Below are 12,086 nucleotides of genomic sequence, written 5' to 3' on the forward strand. Positions count from 1 at the left end.
GATACTTATGTAAAGAAGGCTTAAATAATGTACTCCCAGATTTGAACTCAAATAAATGATAGCAGGGCCTGAAATTATATTCATTTTGCTAGTGCTAGCTAGAAAAATGTTATTGGTGGCGAAACTTCTTTGTTTTTTAAGATTTATTTATTTTATTTGAAAAATAGATTTACAGAATTAGGAGAGACAGAGAGAAAGGTCTTTCATCTGCTGTTTTACTCCCCAGATTGGCTGCAATGGCTGAAGCTGAGCCTATCCAAAGCAAGGAGCCAAGAGCTTCTTCAGGGTCTCCCATAGGAGTTCAGGGTCCCAAGGCTTTGGGCCATCCCTCACTGCTTAAGGCCATAAGCAGGGAGCTGGATGGGAAGTGCAGTGACCAGGACATGAGCCCATATGCCCTTATGGGATCCCAGTTCTTGAACGGGGAGGATTTAGCCAAATAAGCCATTGCACAGGCCCCAGCAAGAATCCCCTTATGGTGAAAAACACTTCGAGACTTCCATAGCACACAAAAGTGACACATAAGCAACAGGATGCAGATATTTAGCTCAATTCGTGAGTGGCAGTATTCATCCAATAATTAATACTCTGTTCCCTTTAAAATGGTGAGTTGGAAGAAGGTTTGGTAGTAGATACTCTTGAAGTTAGAGTATCTGATTGTGAATGCTGGTGATCTAAATTTGAGTTTTTAGAAGATTTTCTTAGAAATCAATAACATACCAGATATTCTAGTCTTAAATAAAGAACAATGCTTTTAAAAAACCTCAAGAAAGCATTAGTAGTATTGACTTTTTATTTTTATGAAAGAATACAAATTATGGTCCACTCAATACGTAATAAAATAATAGTTGTGGTTTGATCAAAATGTTTCTGACTAACATGATAATTTATGGACTTAGAATAAATTTATATTTATCCTAGAGGCTGTTTGCATGAAAACAACATTAAAAGCCAAAGTCATATGCATGGAGATTTCCTTAAGATTCAAAGAGTTTCAGTGCATTTCTACATAATGCACCCATTATTAATCCACACACTTCCTACATTTTCTGATGTGTTAACTTACTTCAAGATTGTATCAGCTATGCAGTGGGTATTGTCTTCTGCATGCTACAGCGGAAGAAAAAGAGGTTAAGCCAATCATGCAAAAATCATAATACTGACATGTGGCCAACATAGGAAGTAAACTTTCAGATCCCAGTCCTGTGACTGTAGCTACCTTCCTCAATACCATCCTAAGTATCTTTTAGAATTTTAAAACTTGTCATTCGTTCTGTGTATGTGCCTGTTTCAAATACACATAAGTGCTGAATTACTGCTCATTGTGTCTAACAAGTGGTAACACCATGCACCAAAACTTGTCATTTAACTTACAAAATGCACATGCTATAAAGCATATGCTTCAGATATGCTTCAACAGTTTTAACAAACATAACGTGCACTAAAATGTGTGAGACCCATGTCTTATAGAGTACCACCAAATTTATGTGAAATTATTTGAGAAACTAGTTTTTAAAAATCACCCCAATTTGTAATTCTTTTAATATATATCTCATTATTAGATATCATTAGTTGTATAATAACAATTATTAGATATGTATTAGCTATTATGTATAGTAAATATGTGTTATATATATTTATGTAACATATATCACATATGTATGGAATATGTAGGGGATGGGACAGTGACATATAGGCTAATCCTCCGTCTGTGGCACTGGCATCCCATATGGACATTAGTTCTAGCTCTGGCTGCTGGACTTCCCATCCAGATCCCTGTTTATGGCTTCAGAAGATAGTGGAGGCTGCCCCAAAGCCTTGAGACTCTGTATCCACATGGGAGATCCCAAAGAAGTTCCTGACTTCTAGCTTTAAATCGATTCTACTCTAGCCATTGCAACCATCTGGGGAGTCAAACAGTAGATGAAAGATCTCTCTCTCGTTCTCTCTTGGTCTCTGTGTCTCCCTTGTGTCTGTAAGTTTGCCTTTCAAATAAAAATCAACAAATCTTTAGAAAAAATACATTGTAACTATAATTTTGCCAGCAGCTCATAATATTTTCATTCCAATTCTTTTCATTTGGATATCAAGTTTGTCCAGGGTGGTATTTTAGATGCCATCCAATCCATTTATGCCTTTTTAAACAGGCAGGCATTTTTTTCTTCAGATTATGATGTATATTGACTGAAGTGTTGAACAATTGTGGTAAATTCGCATACATTGGGTATATCAGTTGGTTGTCAGGCTTCAGTAGAGCTGACTGGAAGGAAGTAGTCTTAAGCATTAAGCTTTGTTTACCTGGACATAAAATGAATTAATACATTTTACATCACCATACTTATTTTCTTTTTCATGTTGGTGGCCCACTAGACATTTCAGGCTATTCATCACGCCAAATGTCTGAACCAACACTGAAATCATCTTTCAGAAACTGTGCAGTGGCTTGATTGGCTAATCCTCTCCCTTCAGTCCCACATAGGCACCACTTTCATGTCTTTGCTGCTCCACTTCCCATCTAGGTACCTAGTTGTGGCCTAGAAAAGCAGGCCTGGCTGAAAACCTTGGAAGAAACTTCTGGCTCCTGGCTTCAGTTCAGATCAGCTTTGGCCATTGTGGCTACTTGGGAAATGAACCAGCAGATGGAAGATATTTCTCTCTGTCTCTTCTTCTCTCTATAAATCTGCCTTTCCAATAAAAAATAAAATAAAATAAAATAAAATAGTAAATCTTTCAAAAAAAAAATCTTTCAGAATCCCCTTCCCCCCGCTGTGTCTCAGAACTGCACAATGAATATTAAAAATAAATGTCCATTCACTTCTTGCCTGTAGAGTTTCCTGTGAGAGGTCTCCTGTGAGTTTAATTGGCATTTCTTTATATGTCAGTTGATTTTTTTCAGGTGCACATTTAAGGATCTTTTGCTTATATTCAATTGAAGAGAGCTTGATTAACATGTGTCTTGGTGAAGATTGCTTTTTTTCAACCCTGTTGGGAGTTCTGTACCCCTCCTGGATGCTGTTTCCCAATTCTTTCTCTAGATTAGGAAAGTATTCCCTTATAATTTCATTAAATACATTTTTAGGGCCCAGCAGCATGGCCGAGTGGCTAAAGTCCTCGCCTTGAACGCACCAGGGATCCCATATGGGTGCCAGTTCTAATCCCGGTAGCTCCACTTCCCATCCAGCTCCCTGCTTGTGGCCTGGGAAAGCAGTCGAGGATGGCCCAATGCCTTGGGACCCTGCACCCGCATGGGAGACCCAGAAGAGGTTCCAGGTTCCCAGCCGGTGCGCAGCACCAACCGTTGCGGCTCACTTAGGGAGTGAATCATCAGATGGAAGATCTTCCTCTCTATCTCTCTTCCTCTCTGTATATCCGAATTTGTAATAACAATAAATAAATCTTAAAAAAATATATAGTTTTAAATCCAGCTTCTCTTTCTGCACCTTCTGCGACTCCCATAACTCTTACATTTGGCCTTTTAATAGTGTCTTTCAATTCTTGAATACTCTACAGGTCAGAAGAGAATGGAGTGACATATTCCAGATTCTAGAAGCAGAAAACTGTCAGCCCAGCATAACGTACCCAGCAAAACTTTCCTTTGTCTCTGGAAATGAAATAAAATTCTTCCACAGTCAAGAATAGTTAAAAGAATATACCTCTTCCAAATCTGCCCTACAAATGATACTTAAAGATGTTCTCTTGACAGAGAAAAAGAATAGCGCCCACCAAAACTAAGCGCAAATGTGAAGGACATCCCAGTAAAATCAATAAACAAACTAAATCAATAAACAACCCATTGCTAAAATGACAGAACCAAATTACCACCTATTTGTATTAACCCTGAATCTAAATGGCTTAAACTCACCAATCAAACATCAAAGATTAGCAGACTGAATTAAAAAACAAAACACATTTATTTGTTGCCTGCAGGAGACAAATTTCATCAATAAAGATCAGCAGAAACTGTATCTCATGGACTTTAATTTTTTTTTGTTAGTTTCATCTCTTCAAAACACCTTCTTCTGGTCAAATTATTCAATGACTAATAGATCATACAGTAGCATCATTTTCTTCAAGAAAGTTCTTGATTTTCATTTTTTCAGCAACACATTAGACATTCAGTAGCATGTTATTTAGCTTCACAGTGTTGTTCATTTCTTTTTTCTTCCTGCTGTTTAATATGTTTTGCGGCTTTCATTTAAGCAGATGTATAGTAACAGTGTAACGGAGACTATCATATGTAGGAGCATGTTATTTAACTTCATGGCATTGTAAATTTCCATTTTTCCTCCTGTTTTTGATTTTGTAATGTGGCTTTTCATTTAAAGGGATGCGTAGTAACTGTGTAATGGAGAGTATCATATCCAGAAATGAGGATACCATGCAATATGCATCTCTACTTCCAGACAAAGATGGATTCCCAATGAAACTGTTAACTACATCTTGACAATAGGATGCTGGACTCTCTGCCATTGTCCATACCCGCATTGATGGACATATGACTGTGTATTAAGAACTATACCATAAAATCATATAGGGGAACTCAGTGGGGTGGGGAAGGATTTAGGGAGGGGATAAGAGAAATCCCAGGCCTATGGAACTGTATCATAAAATGATAGCAATAATCATAATAAGTTAAAAATAGATAAATAAATGTCACTCATAAAAGTGGACAGGATGCTCATGCAATAATGAGAGACCAGTAAGTGACATTTATATCATATGCAGTGAAGAAAAGTGTCTCTGAAACACATTGTCTTTAATAATTCTGCAGAGAATAGGTCATTATTTTTTACTTTGCATTTTTAAAGTAAATGTACAAGGAGTAACATTGACAGAACACTGCGATGACTGACAGACCCCTGGACAACTTGAAGAAAATAATAACTCCTGTGTATCTCAGTTCCTTAACTCCAGAATGGAATGCTGGTAACCATTCTGCTTCATTCCTGAGGCCTAGTAATACTAGGACAAGGATGAAAAAAATAATTGCATATTGCAAAGAACCCTTGTTCTGTTTTCATGTGTGTGCAATATGATTTAATTGCCAAAATTATTTTCATAACAAAAAACTCATATATATGAGATAATATTAACTGTTCATGAACAGGTTTCCAAACTAGTTGAGAAAATGACTTCAGGTTATTCTTCTGTAGTGGTAATACTTTTGTTCCTCTCAACATTCACATTGTAGGATTAAACTGGTAAGACATTCTACTTCTGTTTTCATGACTTGGATTTACTCAAGGTTAAGTTTGTAATGAATTCTTCTTTTTCACTTACCCTTAACAGGGTTTAAGAGATCTGTCTGATCTATCAGAGTGTTAGGAGGAACATAACTAAACAATAAAAGAGCATTTATTTTTAAAGAAACATATTTTCATGTTGGCCCAGATACACAAACTTTCTTATTAAAATTCTAGTATGTTTCAGTCCAAAAATAGAATATGAATCAATATGTTTTAACATTACAGAGAGAATTGATAATTCACTTTAAATATATTACTGGCAACCAAGATTTTATAGCTGCAATAATTGAACCACATTTGAAGGCACAATTTCATTAGACTATGACCCCTGTTTAAAAGTCATTTACAAAAGCTTGGGTCGTTATTTTCACTACAAATGATTTTAATCAAAGGAATATGCCTACAAGAACAGAATTAGCCAGAATTTTCTGTAATGCAACAGCTCCCCCATCTTTCAGACTAAAGAATATGAACAGATTCTTCATGTGATAAATAATATTAAGAATGTCTATTTTATTTTTAGCTCATTGTATTTTCTTTTGGATATTATGGTAAAGAAGTTAAATCCTTCCCTGGGCATGCCTGTTCCAAAAGTATCCATTGTTTTAACACAATCTTCTGAGAAAGTATGAACCAACACAGAACATTGAACATGACTAAGGTGTTTAGGATTCATCTGGAAAGGAGGAATAAATATCACGGATAGTCTGTGCTTTTTGAATCTATGATGAGAAAACAATTGCATTCCTCTGCTGCAATGCTTTAAAGTGATATGTTTCTACTTGTGGTCTTTTTTGAAAGGTTTTGTATTCTTTGATCACTTAATAACAGTAGCCATCATTTTCTCTCCAAAATTAAATTGACTCAATTTTTGAACAGCTATTTATTTTTCATTTTCAGTCTTACAAAATTGTTAAAAATGCTAAGCAACTCTACTCAGGTTTTAATGATTACACAAATCATTCAATTAAGAAATTGATATTTGCTTTAGACAATTCAGATTGTCTGAATCTTTAAATTTCTAAAAAATACATGCATACAGGTGTATTTCTGAAATTACTTATATAAGATGTGAATTAAACACTTTTAATGCTTCATCTAATGTTCTGCAAAAAACAAAATTTTTGAAAATCAGCATTAGCTCCAGGAAAGAAAATGTAAATTACATAGAATATCATAATCGTGATATGAATTGCAAGTTATATGGGTATTTTTCATTGTATAATGAGCTACTCCATAGTCAACTAAATGTAAAGTATGTTTTAAAGAAGTTATTTTTTAAATAGTTAATTCAAAGACATGGCTTTGTTCTTCCCCAGGCTCTTCCAACCACATAAAGACAAATACCACGACTGGTGTAGATTTCTTGAGAATATTTAGTGGCAAATATGCTTGCCAAGAGTTCGAGTATTTACTAACGCAGCCATGTGAGACAATGAGTTGCAGGGACCAGACTGTTGGCGAGCTGAAACCAATTATGCACATCTCTCAAAAATTATATTCACTGATCTCATTTGATAGCTTAAATTGGCCAAGGTTAGTTCATTTCAACCATGGTAATTGACAGGGTTTGCCAAAAAATGTAGGTAGGGGATTACCTATGAAAACCTCTCCTTTTCCTTTGCCAAGGTAATTGTTAACCATTGAACAGCACTGTATAATCTGCAACACCTCCTGCTACATAAAACACCACCAGCATCACAGTTGCCTTTTGCCATGCATGCTACATAGCATTTCTCAAATTAGCGAGGTATCTATTACCTGTAACATGTTGGTTCTATGGTACCAGCAAAGAACACAAAACATCTACATTTTAGAAACTCAAAATGTATAAATTATTACAGAGCTACATTTACTTGGTAAAGAAAACTTTATACCAGGGTCCAGAGGAGAGAAGCACGGTTCATAAAAGGCAAGTCATTAACAATACTTACTTCTCAAGGCTAAGCATGTGGACACTGAAGTATCATTCAGACATTTGAAACATGAATTGGGCTACATCTGATTAATAAACCTAAACACCTTTCATAAATATTGTTAAAATCTTTATGAAGTTATGAGACTTAATTCATTAGTTGACCCACATAATGAAAACATACAGTATTTTTTTCTCTAAAAATAAAGGACATATTTTCTGAAAATTGTTGTCCGATATCCCTTCTGAATTTGATTGTTTCGTGCATTATAAAATATTTTTGCCATAATCATATTACCTTCATAAACTATTTGTCCTTGGAAAAGCAAAGTGTTCATGTAGGATGGTATAAGGAAAATCTGTAGTTGTCCAAATCTAGTAAAATTGGAAGTAATATTGAAAACAGGTAAACAGATGTCGGTTTGAACTGTCTTGTTTTGTCTCTTTCTTTAAATCCAATTATTAACATTGTGCTTGACCAAGTAAATAGTTAAAAAATATATGTCAATTTCTAGTTTGAATATAGATTCTTTTTTTCATAAACGATAGTTGAGTTTGTTATTTTTCCCCTTTTTTTAGATTATTGTTACATAGTTTGGTATAATGATAGATTCAACACAGAATATTTGCGCTACAAAAGACAGTTAAACGTTTCACTACATATTATTTCTCTAAATTTAGCAAAAAATCAATAAAACAAATAATGCAACAATACAAATATTTTCATAAGAATCCAAATTAGACGATCTGTCCCTGATTCCATCACTCTTCTATGCAATGCACCTGCCTGTGCCTGGAGTTAGTGCCTGCTGGTTAAACTCCTCCTCTAAGCTCTGTGGAAACCTTCATCTAGCAACTTAGCAACTCTGACTATTTAGGCCACTCTATGAAAACACCAATAGTATCCCATAAATATGTATACTTTTTGTGAAAATAGACTTGAATACATGAAGTGGTATATAGTCACAGACAGGTTTTTCACAATTCTGAATACATGACAGGTTTTTCACAATTCTGGAGAGCAGGAAGTCACTGAATAGATGCCAGTAAAGTTGGAATCTGTTGAGGGCCTTGCCTCTTGTAGAAGGTGGCTTCTCCCTGTGTTCTAACATGGTGGAAGGGAAAGCAGCTCTTTAGTGTCCCATTTATGATACAAATCTTGTTCATGATAGTCCTGATCCAGTCCCCCTAACATCACTGTTTGTTTCACTCATTTGTACTTCTGGGTCCATCTTCAGTCAGAGGTGCTCATTTACTCACCCTGACACAATCCCATGCTTTAACTATCTTCTATAAATGAATGCTTTTCATTTATATCATTGTTATTATCACTGTTGATTGCTCAACTTATTTATCTAAATGGTGCCTGACAACTTTTGTTTTTGTATTCCAGGCATTTTAACTACATCTAAAGAATGATTTCGTGTTTTTTTTGCCCAAACTAGCTGCCTATATCCACATATCTGTATACTGACGATCTCAGTATGTACTTTGCTGTTTTGACACTCTTCAAAAAATTTACCAAAATTTCTATTTACTAAATAGTTATCAAATGAGATTACTCTGTCTCTGAGTAGGGCTGAGTTATTTTAATCTCTCATCTGGAGAATGAATCTGAGACTTAGAAAGAAGCAGTATTATAATATTGGAATATGAATCAGGAAAGTTAAATGAGAGCATCATATTAAGATCATGTTCTCCAGTGATCAAGCAGGATAAGAGTTGATCTGAATGAAAAAACTAAGTCAATTAGAAAAGAGTAAGCCAATGCCCTACCCTAGAGGGTACTGCCTTCTGTATCACTTAAGAGAGTGAAGCGAAAAGATTTATTCCGTACTTGCTCAGAACTCTTCTGTTGTTTCCATTTTGTCTTGTAGTCAACTATACACAGTCTTTAAAAACTTTACAAAAAAACTATGCTACTTTTAAAAAGTGATTATTTCATAATTTTGCACCAAAACAAACTGAGTGTTTTGATTTCGTGTGCCCCACAAATTTTCTGAAATACTTTCATCATTCCAGGAAATTGGAAATGAGGTATCTGCAAATCAGCATGACAAGTAATCTAATTAATTATTAGGCCTTAAGCAAGCCAACTCTTTGTTAACTCTCAGATTTGATCCTTTCCAGCCATTTCATAGGCAGACTCATGTATTTCTCACCTAAATGGCCATAATTTCCCTTTAGGTAGCCTTCTTCTTCTTCTTCTCTTTGTTTTAACTCGGTCATCTTCCATCATATACAATGCTCAGGAATGCTCCTTCTAAAAATGAAGCCATTTAATAGCTTCCTGCTGACAATAAGATGAAGCAAAATCCTTAAAAATACAATCTATGCAAACAATTCCATGTCCAGAACCAGATCTGTGCTATATTACTTGCAGTGTTTAGTGTCTGGGATGTTTGTATTTATCTCATGCCAATTCCACTATCTGGATCTTTTCCATTTACCTTTTATATTCAATCGCTTAAAATGTCTATATTTGCAAACCTTCCCTGACCTACCAGATATTTGTTTATTTCCTTCTTTGGAAAAACACAAATACCCCCATGCCCTTCACCATACTCATTTATTTTTACTGTACCTCATGCACTTATTATATATCTTTTTATGCCAGAATATGAATTCAATGTTGATCAGAAATAATACTTCATTATGAATATAGTGTTAATTTATGTGTTATGATCTGCCTCCACTCAGGAAGTTGCTGGTATCTAAGGTAAATCTGGGTTTCAGAGCCTCATAATGGACAACTAGCCTATGCCTTAACTTATAATATAAATCACATTCTCTTCAAGGAAGGGTACAATTTTAAAATTATTATAATTCATACTGTACCTCACTTCAATGTCAAGAAATTCAAAAACCATGCCTCACTTAAATGAATGGCTTTCTTCATAAGACTTCAAATTATGACACATATTACTATGTTGCTCTAGATTCAAAATTTAACCTCTATCCAAATTCTCAAGCACTTTAAAAAATAAACTCCCTTTTCAAGTGTGTGCTCACATTTACATAATCTAATCTGCATAGTCTCACTATGTATAGACTGTTTTCATCAATATTTGAAGGTCCCAATTAATTCCTGGGGGAGTGGGGTATATTATCCAAAAAATTTCTGAAAGCCTCCTTTATAGCTATTTGAAGAAATGAGGGATGAGTCTATGATTCCCAGCAAAGACATTGCTATGTGGCTCCGCTTTGGAAAGCAAGAATGCATTTCAAGTATAAAACAGTGTTTTCTCATAAAAGAGAAATCAGAAGCTTTTCTATACCAAAAGCAAGCAAGATGAGTTTGTTGCATTGCATAAATGTAGAACAGAATAAGAAGAAATAACTTCAGGAGGTCAGGGAATCCATCTCATAGCTCACTAGCAATTTTCTAAATGAATGAGTGTTGTGCTACTGAATCCAATCAAAGTTTCCAGTATAAGGTCACTACAAAAAGAAACTAACTTATTCAAGAAGCTCACTGTTTGAAACAGATACACATCTCAAAATTGGTAAATTTCCATTTTTTCATAGCAAATATTTTCAAATTAAAGGCAATGTTAGCGTTTAAGATGACATTCTTTTAGCAGATTGAAAAAGGCATCTTTTATAGCAGTATAAACATCTTTTATGCACAATTTTATATTTCATATAAAAACATCTGTTTATATCTTTCTCATTAATGAAATAGTAAAATAGCACTACAGAATATAAACCAATTCAAAAAAAGAATATAAACCAATTCTTCTGAAAATAGTGTTTGGGTTAAAATAATTCCTTCCAACATACATGAAAGTGTTTATTGTTCTGAATAACCATTACCTTAAATTTCACTCTTTGCTCCTCCTCTTTTTTTTTTTCCTTTCTACATATAGTGCCCTTTTTAAGTCAATGAAAATTGGAGAAAAAGACACATTCCAGTGCATGGAGTCAACAGCAATAGTGACACATGCTGTAGTACACTGTTGACAAAAATAAATGAATGAGTAAATAAATTAATAACTAGATAGATTTAGTATCAATGTTTCTGCAGTTTTGATTACATTTATCAGCACAACAGAAAACCAAAACAATCTTGAAAATTTTTCTCCAGAAATGTACAAATGCCTAAATTTGTAAAAAGCCAACTATAATTTATTATTGCCACATACATTTGAAAGATATGGAAAGACTACAATCTCACAGGTTGCCACAGGTTTTTTTCTTATTATTTTTGCCCTTCAAAAATTTTTTTAATTTTATTTTCGTTTTAGTTGAAAGGGGAGTGGGAACAGAAAGAGATACTCCCTGTATTTATTCTCTAAAATACTGGCATCAGAGGACTAGGTGAAGCCAAGCAAGGAGATTACAATTCAAACCAGGTCTCTCCCATGTAGGTGGTATGGGCCCAAACATACAACATGCCATCTGCTACCTCCGCAGATGCACAGTAACAGAAAAGTGGATGGGAGAGTAGCAGAGACTAGAGTAGCATTCCAATATGTTATGTCCTTGTCTCAAGCAACAATTTAACTATTATGCCAACTGCCTGGCTCAATCTCACTCTTCTGTGGCTCTTCGATTCTATTATTTAGAAAGCCACTATAACTATCTAATACATTCCCACAACCTAAAAATTCTTATGTTGATTTTCCAATAATTTTTTGGTGTTAAGAAATTTCCAGTTGCATATTACCAATATGTCAAAACATGTTACAATAAACCCAAAATAACACAGTAACTTGAGTTTTTACATATACATGAAGGAACAAAAGAAAGCAGATGGATAATGGCTTAAAATTATAATGGCATGATATAAATTCGCTTTAAAGAAAGTATAAATATATTGCTGCTTAGCACCATTACAAAATACCAACAAATATGTTTACAAAGAATCATGTTTCATGACTGGAGTTTGGTGTAGCAAGAAGCCATTGTTTGACAAGCTCACA

Source organism: Ochotona princeps, chromosome 6 (assembly GCF_030435755.1).
Source record: "Ochotona princeps isolate mOchPri1 chromosome 6, mOchPri1.hap1, whole genome shotgun sequence".
Taxonomy (NCBI): domain Eukaryota; kingdom Metazoa; phylum Chordata; class Mammalia; order Lagomorpha; family Ochotonidae; genus Ochotona; species Ochotona princeps.